General features: G+C 35.8%; 1 pseudogene; it reads right to left on the reverse strand.

Annotated features, from left to right (window-relative positions):
- Nucleotides 1-9290: 9290 nt before the first annotated feature.
- LOC132693765 (ADP-ribosylation factor-like protein 5A pseudogene) lies at nucleotides 9291-10252 on the reverse strand (annotated as a pseudogene).
- Between the last annotated feature and the right edge of the window lie 9015 nt (nucleotides 10253-19267).

Here is a 19267-nt window from a genome sequence, read left to right on the forward strand (position 1 = left end):
TTCCGCTACATTGATATATTTACTCTTTTATCATTTTTTATTATTTAATTTATTATTTTGTTAATACTACATCAGTTGATCACTGTAGCTTTATAGCAAATCTTGAAGTCAAGTAACATTTGTTCTCCAAGTTTGCTCTTCTTCACCAATATTGTGTTGGTGATTCTGAATCTTTTGCCTCTCATAAGAATTTTAGAATCAATTTGTCAATAACCACAAAATAACTGCTGGGATTTTTATTTGAATTGTAGTGAAAATACAGGTCTAGTTTGGAAGAACTGGTATTTTGACAATCAAGTCATCCTATCAATGAACATAGAATATCTCTTTAGCTTTCTTTCATCAGAATTTTGTAGTTTTCTCTGTTATAGATCTTCTACATATTTTGTTAGATTTAACCTAAGTATTACTTTTTTCCCCCTGGGTCCTAATGTAAATATTATGTTTAAAAATTCGAATTGCTCATTGCTTATTGATCAATGAAAATAAGAACAGCTGAAATTTATTAAGTATTTTACTATGTGCTAGACACTGTTTTGAACACTTCATTTGTGTTATTTCAATGTATACGTCCCTAAACTCAAGGAGTTATACAATATCCCTTTGTTATTTTATAGATGAGGAAATTATAAAATGTAAAAGCCAAAATAGCTTGCTCTAATTCACTCTGCTACTAAATGACAGAGACAGGTTTTAAACTGGGGAAGTATGGCTCTTAACCATTACGCTCTACCATCACTATAGCCCTCTATATGCCTCATAAGAGCAGTTATAAGACTATGAAACTACACAGTATGTTAGGATTGCACTGCTATTAAGGGAAGAATATGAAAGTGGAAACAAACTCAGGAATCACACGATAGGAGCTTTTCTTTTGGAAATGTTACCTGCAAAGCTTTAGATTGTAAGCAAATTTAAACTTTGACTTAAATGTCTAAGCTATATTTTGAAGAGGTTCAAGGGTTTACAAGATCATGCATACATTAGAGCAAGAACATAGAAACTAATCATAACTTTTGCTGTCTTATCAGACTTCAGACTTCACTTTAATATTTGAGTTGATTGTCAGTTATGTAAATGGAAATGTGTGTTTCTGGATAAATATATAATTATATAAATTTCTTTCAAAATACGATGGCAAAGGGAAAAATGCTTTGCATCTTGTAAAACTGAAAATTTGATGTTGCTACTTCCACGGAAGCTAGACATCGTGGATTGGCATCAGAGATGTAGCCACAAGATCTGTGTGTAATTCACAATGTCAATGGATTGCTAAAAAAATATTTTAACCTGAATTGTCTCTGCTTCACACACTTGCAGACTGTGTAATTCCAGTTCACTTAATAAATCTTCTTTGTGTCTTCTGGCTTGGATATGCTTTTAAAAGACTGGATTAGTTAGAGGGCTGGGATACTTATCTGATAACTGTGATTTTGGTACATATTTATGCATCATTTTCAGATTCCTTAATAAATTATCAGAAAAAGGATATGCTTTTTATACAAGTAGAAATCAGCTATATTTTAATGGTTGGAGGGAATTAAATTCATGGAATAGTGAAATTACCCTTGTGACGTGCTAAGATATCAACTGATAAAAATTTGTTACACACACACAACACACACACTAGTATATACAGAAGCAATATAAGTATGATATACGTTATAAATGTAAAAAATATATTTATATATAGCTAACAAATAAGTATATTGTTCAACATAAGTAGCCATCAGGAAAATGCAAATTAAGAACACAATGATATATCACTATACAAATATTAAAACAGCCAAATAAAAACAGTGGCAACATCAAATGCTAGCAAAGATGCAGAGAAATGGGATCTATTGCTGGAGGGAGTGTCAAGTGGTACAGCCACAATGGGAAATTGTCAAATTTTTAGAAAACTAAATGTATGGTTGCCATACGTCTCGACAATTGCAAACCTGGACATTTATCTAGGGAAATAAAAAAGAAATATCTCCACACAAAGCCTATACATGAATGTACACCTCAGCTTTATTCATAATAACCCCAAACTGAAAACAACCAAAATGTTCCTGAATAGATAAATAGTTAACAAACTATGCCCCATTTTCAGCAATAAAACAACAAACTTGAACACAACCACTTGCATGAACCTCAGCACACTGTGCTGAGTAAAGGAATCCAATCTCAAGTGCTCACATAGTATATGATTGCACTTACATAACATTATATGAGTGACAAAACTATATATATGAAGAACAGGTTAGTAGTTGTCAAGGGTTAGGGATGGTGGTGGGGAGTGAGTGGGTGGCTGTGCCTTTAAAGAAGTCCTATGAGGGGAATCTGTGGTAATGACATAGATCTTTATGTTTTTTTTTTTCAATATATGAAATTTATTGTCAAATTGGTTTCCATACTACACCCAGTGCTCATCTAAAAAGGTGCCCTCCTCAATACCCATCACCCACCTTCCCTTCCCTCCCACCCCCCCATCAACCCTCAGTTTGTTCTCAGTTTTTAAGAGTCTCTTATGCTTTGGCTCTCTCCCACTCTAATCTCTTTTTTTTTTCTTTCCCCTCCCCCATGGGTTTCTGTTAAGATTCTCAGGATCCACATAAGAGTGAAAACATATGGTATCTGTCTTTCTCTGTATGGCTTATTTCACTTAGCATAACACTCTCCAGTTCCATCAACGTTGCTACAAAGGGCCATATTTCATTCTTTCTCATTGCCACGTAGTACTCCATTGTGTATATAAACCAAAATTTCTTTATCCATTCCATAGATCTTTATGTTGATGGTGGTGGTGCTTATACAAATCCACACAAGGGATAAGATGAGGTAGAATGTCATACACAAATTGTATCAATGTACTATTCTGGCTTTAATACTGTATTATAATATATAAGAGGTAAACACTGAGGAAAACTGGGTAAAAGGTACTTGTGACCTCTCTCTACTTACTTTTCAACGTCTTGTTACTCTATAATTGTTTAAAAATAAAAGTTTAAAAAAATTTAGTCTAAAGTATGCAATACTTATAATAATTAGGAGATTAGAGAAAGTGAAAGAAATAGCCAAGGAACTAAGTATTTTATTTTTGAGGAATGGTAGACAAACTAGAGAAAGAAGGGTAAAGTATGATGATTGTCTTGAAAATATCTGAGAGATTGTTATATGGATGAACTACTAATCTTGACTTTCAAACAAAATAAATAGGATGGAGAATAAAAATTAAAATAAAGCAGAATCTAAGTTTACATTCATTGACTAGAGGGTCTTTGAAATCTTGTTTAACTGTGAGAGTAGATTCTGTGATGCTAAGTTCTCCCACATGTGTAGAAATGATAACTGAGTGACCCAAAAACTATTCAAATATGGCCAAACATTTAGTTTCTGAAGCAGATGAAAGCACAGAAATAGAATCTTTCAAAATTAATGAAAGACAAAGTGGGTGTATTCCTAAGTAAAGATTGAGTAGTACTCTATACACAGTTTGATTGTAACTTCCTCTTTTTCTGTTATTCACATCACTTAGTGTCATCCTGTTCCACTTAGCACCACCAAAATTGTCAGAATATGTTCTCAGTAAAGAGTCTGAAGTTAATTTTTAGTGATATATAAATGAAGAAGAGCTAAAGAATGCCCATTCCATGTAGAAATGGCAGATTACCTCTTACTATTATTTCAAGTGTTACTCACTATGTCCATTTGTGTAAGGTCCATTTCCAGTAGGAAAATAAAATGACTGAACCCTTTAGGGGAGCCTGGATAGCTCAGTTGGTTAAGTGTCGACTCTTAATATTGGCTTAGGTCATGGTCCCACGGTTCATGAGATTGAGACCTGAATTGAGTCCTGAATCAGGCTCTGCTCTGACAGCGAGGAGCCTGCTTGGGGTTCTCTCTCCTCCTTTCTCTCTGCCCCTCCCCCCCTCACATGCCAAGAGCCTGCACTCCCTCTCAAAATAAATAAACATTTTAAAAATGCCTGAACCCTTTAGATATATAAGTAATTTTATTTAGGGATAAACTAAGATGATTCCAATGTAATATTTTTTTAGATTACTTTCAGTTGTATTTTTATATTCTTTTCTCCATCATATTCTCAACTTATTAAAGATATAGGATATACAACTTCATTTGAAGGTTTGAGAAGTGTGTGAAGATACAAACTAGAATCGAATCATCATGTAGCTTTGTCACATTATATTTTTTTAAATTCCTATTCCTAGAAGGACAATAATCTTGACAAGTGTTGATATTCAAAGGATAAGCAGGAAATCTATTGTTGAAGCAAAGCCAACTGCAATAAAGAACAATCCCTTAGGGGATAATTAGTAGTATCCTTCCTAGAAGGAGATAATCAGGAGAAGATATTATTAGGGTTTTAGTTGGGAATAAGCAGAGTTGATAAAATCATAAAATTTGGATTGTGAGCCCAGGGATCCTGGTATTTGATGGATGGATGATCACGTAGTTCATCTGGACATGTCAGTTGTTCACATACTTTGTAATCTCATCTAACAGCAAGTACTGAACTTATTCTAATGTAGCAAGTATCGATCTTATCTTTCCCTATCCTCACATTGTTTAATATAGAGAAAGGAAAAGATGCCTAGTCCCAGAGTTCTTTAACATGAACACAGGAAAATATGTTGGTTTCAGTTCTCACAAGGCTTTCCTGAGAGAGAGAAAAAAATTATATGAATTCTCTAGTTTTTCTTTTACATGTCAAATGTCACACCAGAGGACTCTTATCATGGTCATTTAATTCATTGGTAGAGAACTGAAGTTAAGATTTAAAAAAAACTTTTAAAACAACAACAACAGAAAAAAACAAAACAAGAAAACCACCAGCCTCCAGAGTATGCTGGACAGGATAAGGGAAAATGAAATAGAGGAAACAGAAAATAGCTTTATTTTATTGGTGCTTCATGTTCTTTGTTTTCTCCTATTTCCCTTGGATGTGCCAAAATACTATATGAGTCAAGTATAATAGAGAGTGAAATAAAATCTTGAGAGCTGGATCACAGTGTCTTTTAGCTAAGCTAAAAAGAAAAGCTAAAAGACACTCATATCCCATCACTTCTCTTTCATTATTTTCATTAGTAGCAAGTCACTGAGCCCAGGCTACACCCAAGGGAAGGGAAGTTCAGCCTCATCTCTTGAAAGGAGGAATAAAAAAAAATTGGAGGTGTTTTGAAATCATCATAGAGGTTAAGTACATTAGGAATGCTGACTTAGAATGTTTAAATTTATCAAGAGTCGGGAAATGAAACTTTATGCATTCTTACATATGTACTTTAAGCTTATATCTTACTGTCAATGGGTGTGCAATGAATGTAACAATGTCTACACTGCTATAAAAATAGGAAGTTAATTTCAAAGGCAATGCAATTTTCTTAATTTGTATAATTTATCAACGTTTTTTATTTATTTTTGGGACAGAGAGAGACAGAGCATGAACGGGGGAGGGGCAGAGAGAGAGGGAGACACAGAATCGGAAACAGGCTCCAGGCTCCGAGCCATCAGCCCAGAGCCTGACGCGGGGCTCGAACTCACGGACCGCAAGATCGTGACCTGGCTGAAGTCGGACGCTTAACCGACTGCGCCACCCAGGCGCCCCTAATTTGTATAATTTATATTTTATCAAACCTGTCTCTTTAATTTCCACCTTCATATTTGTAAGTAATTTTGAATAAAAATCAAGCCTGGAGTTCTGGGAAAGATGGTGGGTTGAATGCATGCATTAACCTATGATTCTTCCTGAAACTCCATTATCATGATATGAAAAAAAAATTGATATAAATTCAACTAAGCGAAAGAGAAGAGAAAAAGAGACAAGGGAAACACATTTTAGGAAATGAAGGGGGGGATAAATGGCATTTAAAGGCCTAATTCAGAGATCTAGATAACAACCACATCAAAAATAACATCAGTCACTGAGGAAATGCAAAATTTGAAACCACAGTTAATTGCTATTGCACATCTCTAGGGACTGCTAAAATTAAAAGGTAGTGTACTAGGGGCCGGATGGGACCCAGAACAAACAGAACTTTCATCGAGTTCTGGTGGGAAGGCTAAGTAAGAAACAATTTGACAATTTCTTACAAAAGCTAAGCAAATAATCATATGACCTAGCATAGCAGTTCTATATTAGATTCATACGTCTGTGTAACAAAATACGATAAACTAGATAGCTTAAAACGGGGAATTTATTGTCTTCTCATTCTGGAGGCAAGAAGTTCTCCTCTGTAGGCTCTCAGAAAGAATCCAAACCTTCCTTGCCTCCTCCTAGTTGATGGTGATTGCCAGAAATCCTTGGTTTCCTTTGGCTAGCTGCATCACTCCAAATTTTGCCTTCATTTCCAAATGGACTTTTTCCCTTCTGCGTGTACTTTGTGTCTCTGTATATCCAAATGTCCCTTTCCTGACAAGGACACCAGTCACAGGATTTAGAATCTACTATATGTAGAATGACCTCATTTAACGTGATCACATCTAGAAAGACCCTATTTCCATATAAGGTCACATTTATAGGCTCTGAGTGAACATGAATTTTTAGAAGACACTATTCAACCCAGGAAAGCTCTACTCATAATCACTCAGAATTAAAACAACCCAAATATCCTTCAATTGGCAAGTGAAAAAAGTCTGCTCGGCAAACTGAAAGAATTACTCCTCATCTGTGAGAGATTCACGGTTCAGTTAGAAATAAAGTCTCACAGCAGCATCAATATTAGAATAATTAAAAATCTTCTTTCAATAAGCTAATGGTATGAGTAATTAGTTTATTATTTAACCATTTACTTAGTAATCTTTACCAAATGCAAAAAATTATGAGAGGAATTAAAGGGATACAATCTAAGTAAGCTAAAAATCCTTGATGTCAAAGGAATTTAAAAGACACTAGATAAAATTGTTTTGTTTTGTTTTGTTTTTGAAAGAAGAGAAAATGAAACTGATAATGGGCTCTGTATGGACACAAATTCTTTCAAGGTTCCAAATTGTGATTTTAATTCTAATTTCTGTGTAGGTTACAACTGCCTCAGTCTTAAACTCCACTGCCTGCTTTTTAAGAGTCTCCTTGAAAGGCTCCAACTTCCTGTACCCTTGGACATCAGTGAGGAGCTCCTGAACCAGGAGGCTCCTTTAGTTCCTGTGGGTATGTCTGGTTGCTTCTGCTTTCATGATTTTGTTATTTCTTTCTCTTGACTTATCTTCTGTCATCGCAACTGCTCTGCAAATCTCATAAAATTCCGTTTAAGTCACATTTCTTCTACACGACCATCTTTTTAGTATACAATGAACTCTCCTTTCTTCAAAATATAATATAAATAGAATATTACACTTCTTTCAGTTCATCACACTAACTTTGGCAGGGCCTAAACAGCAGTACAAATGAAGACATGTATCTAAATTCAAACCAAATGTCTAAATATTCAAAGACACAAATATAGCCAACACACCATTATATCTACTGTATTTTATCTTTTTAACTTAAAACTATTTTTACATTGACACAATTGAAAGATATGTGTAAAGTTTCAATTTTATGACTAAAAAAAGCACAGGCTCTAAGGCAATGAATTTATTTATTTTTTATTTTTTTAACGTTTTTATTTATTTTTGAGACAGAGAGAGACAGAGCATGAAGGGGGGAGAGGCAGAGAGAGAAGGAGACACAGAATCGGAAGCAGGCTCCAGGCTCTGAGCCATCAGCCCAGAGCCCGACGCGGGGCTTGAACTCACGGACCGAGAGATCGTGGCCTGAGCTGAAGTCGGACGCTTAATCGACTGCACCACCCAGGCGCCCCTCTAAGGCAATGAATTTAATCAGTGTTTTCCCTGAACACTGGTAATGTTTGGATAAGTCATCAAATAAATTAATATATATCAGAGTTTAGTATATGCTCATTCCATATAAATTACTTTTTTTTATATTCATTTTGGCAAAAGTACAGTTTTATTGGTTTTTTTTTAGTAATTTAGATTTTACTTTTGTAAAAGCAAGTTGACAAATATTAAAATATTATAAAATGTTATACTTGCATTATGAACATTATAATATAAATACAAACACAAAACATCCACTGTTAAACACTGATCTCCCATGCCTGACTTGGATTTAGCTACTGAGTATATTATATTTTACAGAAAGAAACTTTCAAAGTTTTGTCAATGCTTGTAGTATATACTATTACTCCTCATCAAAATCTGCGTGAAATCCAAAAGGCTCATATTCAAGGTAGTTACTTTTTTTATTGAACATTCTAAAACATGCCAGTTTGGATCAGCCTTCAGATTTTCAGGGCATGAAACATATACAAAGAGAGTACCCAAAAATATGTGTGAACACATTTAGGATAAGTCTGTTTACAAGTACAATAAAAATACCTTCAACCTTTATATCTTTCCATTTTCAGTGAAAAACAAAATACACTAGCCAAACATAAGATATTTGGGGCCAAGTTACTTCTTTGTAAAAATAATTTATCATGCATTGATCAACTCTTAATAGCATTAAAAAAATTGTATTTTATAGTTGTCAATGCATTCACACTGGTTAGTAAGAAGTGAAAAAGAAAAAAAGCGTAGAAACAAAAAAAATCTCAAACTATCCCAACTCCAGAAATAAGAAATTTTCAAATTAAGAAATAACCTTTGTTGCTTAGAAAATAAGTACTTTTTATCTCAAACTCACTCTAACTGCTTGTATAATTCAATACCTAAGAAGACTCTAGGTAAATTATTTTATAATATTTATAGGATGATACTTCTTTGGGTAGGCATATTTTATACAATAGCTTCCAATTAATGCGGGAAAAAAATCACTTGATAATTTTAATCATAATTAATGATTAATGGATTAACAATTTTCTCAGTAATTTAGATGGCATAGATCCAACAAAGGGAACAAGAATTGCTCAATGTGAAATTCTGTCCATTCCTAACACTAAGCTGAAAGTTTGCAGATACTCCACTCAGATTACATGTTTTCATGTATGTAATTTGATCAACAAAAAAATAGGTACAAAATGTCAAGCTTTCTCCTTTTCTTTCTTTTTCATTCGCTTTTTTTTTTTTAAGAGCAGCTCAATAATTTTGTGGGTTGGTTAGTACAATACAGAGTACACAGGGGAAAGCACAAAATGGCACTTAACACTACTGCCAGTACTCATCTCATTATGGTTATAACTAAGGATAGTATTACCTTTTGTGTTATTTGCTTTTCTTTGGAACATAAATCAAAGCCATATACTTGAAGTATATACACATTAGATATACAACCTTATGTAAAATACTTTTCATAAGTAACCTTACATTTTAAAATATTGGAAACTGAATATGTGCTGATTTGTAGTCTGACTTAATGGAACAAGAAGAGAACAACATTCAACTAGGGAGGCTTATACTGACAATAAAGCACTTAAAGTTAAAAATGTCTCCTTCTCCCTTTGTACTTACCAGAGGCTACACAATGTCCTGAGAGGATTCATTACGAGAAAAAAGGCAATCACAGCTTTAAAGACCTTGCTTTGGAAGGGACTAATGAGAAAGCAGATTGGAAAGTGAGACTTCATCTTTGTTTTCAAACGAGTGGTCTTAATTTTTCTTCTTATAGAAAAAGTTTAAATCAGTTTATTATAAATATATCTAAACCATTAATTTTTGCAGCTTTCAGATAAAGTCCAGCACTTGATTTATACAAAGTCTATGAGAAGAGGTCAGTAGAGATCATCTAATCTTAAATCATGACATCATCCATTCAAGTCCTTGGCATAATCCCTCTCCAGTAAGAGCATAGCATGCTTGGATATGCCACTGGTGATCTTTAATAGAAGTTAATTTCAAAAACTGGGAGATTTCTGCTACAGTCATGCATTCTTTAACATCTTGTTTACTAGCAAAAATCAGCAATCCAGCTTTCCTTAGGTCCTCATGGGCTAACATTTTATACAGTTCTTCTCTAGTTACAGAAATTCTTTCTCTGTCTGTACCGTCCACAACAACAATTACAAACTCTGTTAGTATAGTATGTGTTCCAGGAAGAACGAAGAGATTCTTGTCCACCAATATCCCACATTAAGAAACACGTATGATTAATCACTATTTCTTCTACATTACTTCCAATTGTAGGTGATGCATGTACAACTTCATTCATAGAAAATTGGTAAAGGACGGTAGTTTTCCCTGCATTATCCAGCCCAACAATGATAACTTTGTGCCCCTGGTGATCGAACAGTCTCCATTTCCTGGTGAAGAGAATTCCCCTTCTTGGGCAGCGGAACCGCCTCCAGCCACCCGAGCGCCCGCCCTCCCATGGCTCAGGCTGAAGGGGAGGAGAAAGAGGCACCGGTGCCTCCGCCTCTGCTGCTGCTGCTTCTGCGCTGGCCGCCAGCTCAAAATGGCACTTAACACCACTGCCAGTACTCATCTCATTATGGTTATAACTAAGGATAGTATTATCCTTCCTGGGAACTGGAGGGAGGCCGAAGCCCAAGCCGCCCTGCCGCCCTGCCCTGCCCTACCCTGTGCGTGTGCGAGAACCCCGCAGCTGCTGCCGCGGCACTCGCCTGGCTCGCGGACATCGCCGCCGCGTTGTCTCAGTACAGTTTTGTTAAAGCCAGTATTTTACAGAGATTATTTTATTGAAAACAATTGCAAATAAGATGAATTTCTGAATTATTGTCAAAGAACTGCTAAGGGAAATAATCAATTTTTAGATTTAAAAATAAACAATGTACTCTACATATTCTGATCAAATATTGGAAAGGGTCAGTAAATACTATAAGTAATTCAACTTCATCATACAAATAATGGTCACTTATATCGCAATTTCACTATCCTTAAAGTAATGATATAGCTCTATTCAACGTTACAAAGAGTATTAGGCTCCATGGATGTTATCCCCACACATGCATATATGCAAATCTAGGACTGATATGACTGTTTAATGCTACAAAATGTTCCTCGTATGTGCAACTGCTGTAAATACTGAATTAAATTAGGAGTACTTCCAGGACCACAAACTGAAACATAAAAAGGCTAATTTGTCTTTGCTCTTTCCAAAGAACTTCACCACTCAAATCTTCCTTGTAGTTGGAAGGAGTATCATCCCAGACATACTGGCACCAGTCACACCCTAATGCCATCAGGCCATGGTTGCCATAGGACACACAGCTCCAGTGGAGAAGCATTCTCTGGAGCCTGAGGATGTTGCTCATGATCGTGGGCACTGAAACACAAAGTGTACCCTCCCAGTACTGAGGGCCAGATTCCAAGGTATAGGCTCCATGTGTCTTTTAAACAACTTAACGTCTTTTTTTGTTTGCGATATACAGACCCTTCCAAATAAAATACAGGATCCATCTTATCTAAGCCTATGTGGCACTGCATTTGATTATTCTTTATTTTTTCCCATTTTATGGCCCTTGAAGACAGAGCAGGGATACAGAACTTCAGTTAACTAGGCTGTGAGGAAATGATTGAGCTACATTTTCCTATAATACTACAACATAATATTCAAAATATTAAATACTAAAAATTCAAATTTAATAGGAAAAATACATAAGTTGCTAGAGAAGTTATCTCAACCAATTTATTCATGCTCTTTAAGTTTAACCTTTCATTTTAACTTGCTGCTACCTGTAAATTTACCCCGAATGGTAAAGTGCTCATTTGTGCTACTCAGAAAATATTCTCCAGCTCCTAGCAGGAGCAAAGGGCTAAGTGTCCATTCTGTGGCTAATATGTTCTGCATGGAAGTAATTTAACTACACACTTGAGATCCTACAGGTCTTTATCCCCAGCACAGCAGATGGCAGTGATCCAAGTAATGTATGTTTCATCAGCAAAGGTACATTATTGACTAACAATAAGAACACCTTCACTGATTTACAGTGGAGGTGTAGAGCCAATAAGAAATAAACTCTTCATCCCAGTCTCTCTCTCACACCCCTCTTTCTCATCACTACCGTATGGTGATTTCATTGTGTATAATTAATACTAGTTTTCTATATCAGGATATCATTTAATCGATTTTTTCTTGATATAAAATAAATGTTAATCAGCAAGGAGGAGTTGATATGTATACAACAGAATTTAACATTTTTTAACACTGTTCAAAGGAATGGTTCCTCAAAAAAAAAAAAAAGTACAACAAAGTGGTACATGGATTAACAGAATCATAGGAAAATAACAAAAGCAGTGCCTTTGTTGGTAATAGAGTATACAATAAATATTTTTGATATTTTCTGTAAAGATATATTTCATATTTTATCACATCAAATCCTCTACTCCCTTTCTTAAGAAAATTTGTGAAAAGAAAAAGAAATCAACAAAATTTATAGCTGAAAAAATAAAGATCTCTAAGTGAAACAAAAAATATTTTAGCTAATGTCTGATTTTCTTGCTTTAAAGAAACTGAAAGGGGCGCCTGGGTGGCGCAGTCGGTTAAGCGTCCGACTTCAGCCAGGTCATGATCTTGCGGTCCGTGAGTTCGAGCCCCGCGTCAGGCTCTGGGCTGATGGCTCGGAGCCTGGAGCCTGTTTCCGATTCTGTGTCTCCCTCTCTCTCTGCCCTTCCCCCATTCATGCTCTGTCTCTCTCTGTCCCAAAAATAAATTAAAAAAAAAAAAAAAAAAAAAAAGAAACTGAAAAACATATACAATGGGATTTTACCAATGTCTAAATTTATATATTAATCAGAAATATGCATTAAATATACTAATTTAGTTGGTTGTAAGCCATTACTAGGAAAGAAATATAGTTAAGAGAAATTTGTTTAAACATACTGAGGCCACAATAGTCCTATTAAAAAATATGGTCACTTAAAAAAAATAAAAGTTGGTATTCTGTTTAAGAATTGTGTTGAGGGGCGCCTGGGTGACTCAGTTGATTAAGCGTCCATCTCCGGCTCAGGTCATGAACTCATGGTATGAGTTTGAGCCCTGCATCGGGCTCTGTGCTTCGGATTCGGTGTCTCCCTCTCTCTCTCTCTTTCTGCTCCTCCCCGGCTCACGCTCTCTCTCTCTCTCAAAAATAAACATTAATAAAAAAAAAAAATTTAATTGAGTTGAAAAAAAATCTATCTCCTTTCTATATGGATGAAAAACATAAATTCAAGAGAATCTAATTTCCTCTTATTAATAAATTGGTATAAAAAGAATGTCAACATAATATTTCATGGTATAAAAAGAAAGTCAACAAAACCAGTTACTGATTTCAGGAGTAGAGTTTAGTGATTCATTACCTACATATAACACCCAGTGCTCACCCCAATAAGTGCCCTCCTTAATGCCCGTGCCCCCATCTATCTCCCCCTCTAGCAATCCTCAGCTTATGTTTCCTTCCCTTCCCCTATGTTCATCTGTTTTCTTAAATTCCATGTATGAGTGAAAATATACGGTATTTTTCTTTCTCTGACTTATTTTTCTTAGCATAATTACACTCTAGTTCCATCCAGGTTGTTGCAAATGGCAAGATTTCATTCTTTTGATGGCTGAGTAGTATTCATTGTATATATATACCACATCTTTATCCATTCATCAGTTGGTTGACATTTGTGCTCTTTCCATAACTTGGCTATTATTGATAGTTATCTTACTACTCTCTTTCTATGTAGCGATCGTGCACAAAATAGTGCTAACTGGATTCCCGGTAAATCTGTGGTGAATTCTAACAGATTCTTACCATAGCCATAAGAAAGTCTCAAACTGTAGCTGAAGAAACAATTATGAATTTTATTTTTTAAGGCTCCAGAATTCCTCGACAAAATTATTTGCAAGAGAAGCTAATCTTTACTGAGTGTTAAACCTCACCAGTCCTTCGTGTTCAGTGTATTCTAAAGTCATGACTTTATTCATCCACATACTTTCTTTACAGAGCAAAAGACACTAAAAAAAAGATAAATCATTATATTTCTGTAGGAAGAAACTGATATGAAACAAGTTGCATTATTTATTACCTAGTCATGGTAACTGCCCCAAAACCCAGCAAAACTATCTTGCAAGGAGAAACATGGTTCACAGAAAAAAATGAAAAATGTCTGCATTCAGGCTTCATTTTTTTATGAGGTTCAAACATTTTTATGCGGACTTAGTTTATTGTTTTATGATTTTCTCACCACTTTTATTTCTAAGCTCCATGCACATTTAATTTGGATCTTGTATTCCCCACATAGCTATAGTACTCCTGAGTCCAGGCCATCCCGGCATCAAGTTGCAGTCAGCAAGAAAAATCTACTTTATCCAGCCAAACAGCTGAGCTATAGTATATTTTGAATAAGGCGATATAAAGAATTCTGTTGATATATGAAAACTGAATGTCCCTATGTGATTCTATGAAAACACATGACAAATTTTCTTTTAATTTGATGAACTCCAAAAATATTTGCCAATAGATGACCTTACGTTATATGCTCATAAGGTAAAAGATGTGTGTATTTGTGCACATGATGAAAGGTGTGAATATTTGTCCAAATTTGAAATCCCTTACTCTTTAGCAATTTCCCATTTGCTACACTCTCCATTTCAGAGAATTATAATGATATGAATTAACATGGAAGTTGCTCTTGGAGTCTTGAGGGATATAACAGGGAATTAAGAAGGTACTTGGGATATCAGAGTGTGGAATTAGACACAAAAATGCAAAGTAGTACTTAAATTTAAAAAGTGCCCACTTTTCTGTTTATCCATGAAACTGACTTTTGCAGATGATCACTTCTTTTCATAATGCCTGGGGCTTTTCAAAAGCTAGGAGGATTCTGCCCTGACATCTGTTCCTTATAGAAAATAAAATTAGCCTACTGATTTTACACTGTACAATTATACCATTTTAATATATTGAGAAAAGAGAATTTTAACCAATTAAATTATAACAAATTGCAAATAACTACATCACTTTATTCTGAATCCCAGTAAAGCAAATGCATCAAAAGGGAGAATGCTCACAATTAATACACCAGATTGACTGCTACTCTCAAATACCAGCATAAAAGACAGTTTTATCAAAGTATCATCATAAAAAATAAAAATATAAACAATGTTCATTTTTCCTGTTTGTCTTTAAAGTCAATACACACTTAATATTTCAAGGAGTAAACATCAGTAGACAAAAGTTTTCATTATAAAACTTACAAGATGCCAAGACATTTCCAAGAGGGGAATAACCTACTAAAAATGTCTATTTTTATTTAAGTAATTTAAATTTATGTACTAGAAATGCACTGTCCAAAATGAAAGTCACTGGCCACATGTGACTAATGAACACCTGAAATGTGGCTAGTGTGACCTTAGAACTGAATTTTTTATTTTACTATTTTAAAATTGAATATAAACGTATAAATTGAAATTTTAAATTGTTAATTCAATTACTGGAAAATGTTTAAGTAAATTTGGAACAACAAGCATGTAAATCTACTTTTTAAACTCAGTTTTATTAAATCTAAATACAGATCATGTAATCTTGATGAAAATTTAGTATAAAACTTGAAATATGTAAAAATTTCAAATATTTAGTAAAAAAAGGTTTTGTACTAAGAAAATAATATAAAAATCTCTCAAGTAAGTTTTACATTGATTACATGTTAACATAATCTTTTAGATATATTGGAATTATAACTCATTATTAAAATAGGTATCTACTTTATATTTAATATTAAATAATAACATGTAAGATATGTGTTATATCTAAAAATTAGTTTCTTTTTTTTTACTGTTGCAATGTAAGTACAAGAAAAGTTAAAGTTGCATGTATTTTGCTTTATACTTTCTTCAGAGAACATTATGAAAATGATACCTATCTTGTACATGCAACTACTTTTCTGTGTTCCTCCTTTTCTCTCTCCCTTCTTTCCTTCATTTTTTATTTCTTTACAAAAAAAGACATGGCCACTTTTTTTCTAAATGTTATTTTAGTTTGGATATGTTAATATAGATACCTGTTGATTTATTCAGATAATTGTTACTGTTTTCAAGATATTTATTAGATTTTAGATTTTGAGCATTGATTTGTTATGTAAACAAATAGCATAGAAAGTAATTCTCATAGCATTATAAGCATTATAAATTTTAATGAACTTAATTATTTTCTTGTTAAATATATAAGGTACTTAAAAGAGTGATTCATATTTTATTTTCTCTTACATTGTCGTGTTGCTTCCTCAATATCCTACTCCACACCTACTTCCTCCAAAGACTGTATGTAGCACAATGATAGGAATCTTATATTTACTGACTACTTTTTTAGGATATAGTAGCAAATGGTAAAATCAAATAATATACTAACTTTTTTTGCTTAAAACTTTTCACTGAAGCAAACAAAAACATGTTTTGAGTGAAATGAATTTTGAAAACCAATTATGAAACTGGTATTTTAAATGTACTTGTTAATCTTAGGTCCAATATTCCAATATTACTAGAAGTCATACAAAAATCTCTATCTAGTCAGAGAGAGAGAAAGCACACACAGAGGAGGAGGGGCAGAGTGAGAGTGAGAGAGTGAGAGAGAGAGAGAGAGAGAGAGAGAGAGAGAGAATCTGAAGCAGGCTCCATGCTCAACAACCATGGGATAATGACCTGAGCTGAAATCAAGAGTTGGACACCCAACTGACAGAGCCACCCAGGCACTCCTCTTTCTTTGATTCGTAATTCAGCAATATTTTCTTCTACATTTTCATTTTTTAATTTCTTTTTATTTTTAAACTAAATACCTATTTTTTGATGTGGAGCTCTAGAATTTTAATACATTTTGAGAATCTGTAAATGCCATGACAACCAATATTCAGAACAATAACACCACCACCAAAATCCTTGATGTTGTCTCTTTATACTCATATCCTAACCCAATCCATAATACATGGAAAACTGATCTATTCTCTATTACTATCATTTTGTCTCTTTCAAAATGACATTGAAAGGGAATAGTATAATATGTAATATTTTGATTTGGGCTATTTTCATTCAGGATAATGTCTCTGAAGTTCATCTCAGTTGTTTCATGTGTCAATGATTTTTTGATTTTAATTCTTGAGTAGTTTTATATTGTATGGATATACTACTTTTGTTTCTCTGTTCATCCATAGGATATTTGGATAGTCCAGTTTTATGAACAAGCAATCTTTAGAAAGTTATACAAATACTTACTATATGACCCAGGAATTCTAATCTGGCATTTTATACTAGAGAAATAAAACTTAACATTCATGCAAAAAATGTTCACACAGGTGTTCAGAGATAAATTATGATCAGGATTCCAGAGCTCTTTATATATTCTAAATGCAAGTCCTTTATTGGGTATGTGATTTGCAAATACTTTCCCTAGTTTATATTTTCATCCTCTTAATAAGGTATTTCACACATCTTTTTAAAAATGAGATCCAGAGTGCCGGAAGATGGCGGCGTAGGAGGACGCGGGGCTCACAGCGCGTCCTGCCGATCACTTAGATTCCACCTACACCTGCCTAAAGAACCCAGAAAACCGCCAGAGGATTAGCAGAAGGGAGTCTCCGGAGTCAAGCGCAGACTAGAGGCCCATGGAAGAGGGTAGGAAGGGCGGCGAGGCGGTGCGCGCTCCACGGACTGGCGGGAGGGAGCCAGGGCGGAGGGGCGGCTCGCCGGCCAAGCGGAGCCCCCGAGTCTGGCTGGCAAAAGCGGAGGGGCCGGACGGACTGTGTTCCGACAGCAAGCGCGACTTAGCGTCTGGGAGGTCATAAGTTAACAGCTCTGCTCGGAAAGCGGGAAGGCTGGAGGACAAAGGGAGGGAGAGCTGCTGAGCCCCCGGAGGACAGAGCTCAGCTTGGCGGGGAACAAAGGCGCCAGCGCCATCTCCCCCGCCCATCCCCCAGCCAAAATCCCAAAGGGAACCAGTTCCTGCCAGGGAACTTGCTCGCTCCGCGCAAACACCCAACTCTGTGCTTCTGCGGAGCCAAACCTCCGGCAGCGGATCTGACTCCCTCCCGCTGCCACAGGGCCCCTCCTGAAGTGGATCACCTAAGGAGAAGCGAGCTAAGCCTGCCCATCCAGCCCCCGTGCACCTTGCCTACCCACCCCAGCTAATACGCCAGATCCCCAGCAACACAAGCCTGGCAGTGTGCAAGTAGCCCAGACGGGACACGCCACCCCACAGTGAATCCCGCCCCTAGGAGAGGGGAAGAGAAGGCACACACCAGTCTGACTGTGGCCCCAGCAGTGGGCTGGGGGCAGACATCGGGTCGGACTGCGGCCCCGCCCACTAACTCCAGTTATACACCACAGCACAGGGGAAGTGCATTGCAGGTCCTCACCATGCCAGGGACTCTCCAAAATGACCAAACGGAAGAATTCCCCTCAGAAGAATCTCCAGGAAATAACAACAGCTAATGAACTGATCAAAAAGGAGTTAAATAATATAACAGAAAGTGAATTTAGAATAATAGTCATAAAATTAATCGCTGGGCTTGAAAACAGTATACAGGACAGCAGAGAATCTCTTGCCACAAAGATCGAGGGACTAAGGAACAGTCACGAGGAGTTGAAAAACGCTTTAAACGAATTGCAAAACAAAATGGAATCCACGATGGCTCGGCTTGAAGAGGCAGAGGAGAGAATAGGTGAACTAGAAGATAAAGTTATGGAGAAAGAGGAAGCTGAAAGAAAGAGAGATAAAAAAATCCAGGAGTATGAGGGGAAAATTAGAGAACTAAGTGATACACTAAAAAGAAATAATATACGCATAATTGGTATCCCAGAGGAGGAAGAGAGAGGGAAAGGTGCTGAAGGGGTACTTGAACAAATTATAGCTGAGAACTTCCCTGAACTGGGGAAGGAAAAAGGCATTGAAATCCAAGAGGCACAGAGAACTCCCTTCAGACGTAACTTGAATCGATCTTCTGCACGACATACCGTAGTGAAACTGGCAACATACAAGGATAAAGAGAAAATTCTGAAAGCAGCAAGGGATAAACGTGCCCTCACATATAAAGGGAGACCTATAAGACTCGTGACTGATCTCTCCTTTGAAACTTGGCAGGCCAGAAAGGCTTGGCACGATATCTACAGTGTGCTAAACAGAAAAAATATGCAGCCGAGAATCCTGTATCCAGCAAGTCTGTCATTTAGAATAGAAGGAGAGATAAAGGTCTTCCCAAACAAACAAAAACTGAAGGAATTTGTCACCACGAAACCAGCCCTACAAGAGATCCTAAGGGGGATCCTGTGAGACAAAGTACCAGAGACATCACTACAAGCATAAAACATACAGACATCACAATGACTCTAAACCCATATCTTTCTATAATAACA

The sequence above is a fragment of the Panthera onca genome, chromosome A3, assembly GCF_046562875.1.
Source record: "Panthera onca isolate mPanOnc1 chromosome A3, mPanOnc1 haplotype 2, whole genome shotgun sequence".
NCBI classification, from domain to species: domain Eukaryota; kingdom Metazoa; phylum Chordata; class Mammalia; order Carnivora; family Felidae; genus Panthera; species Panthera onca.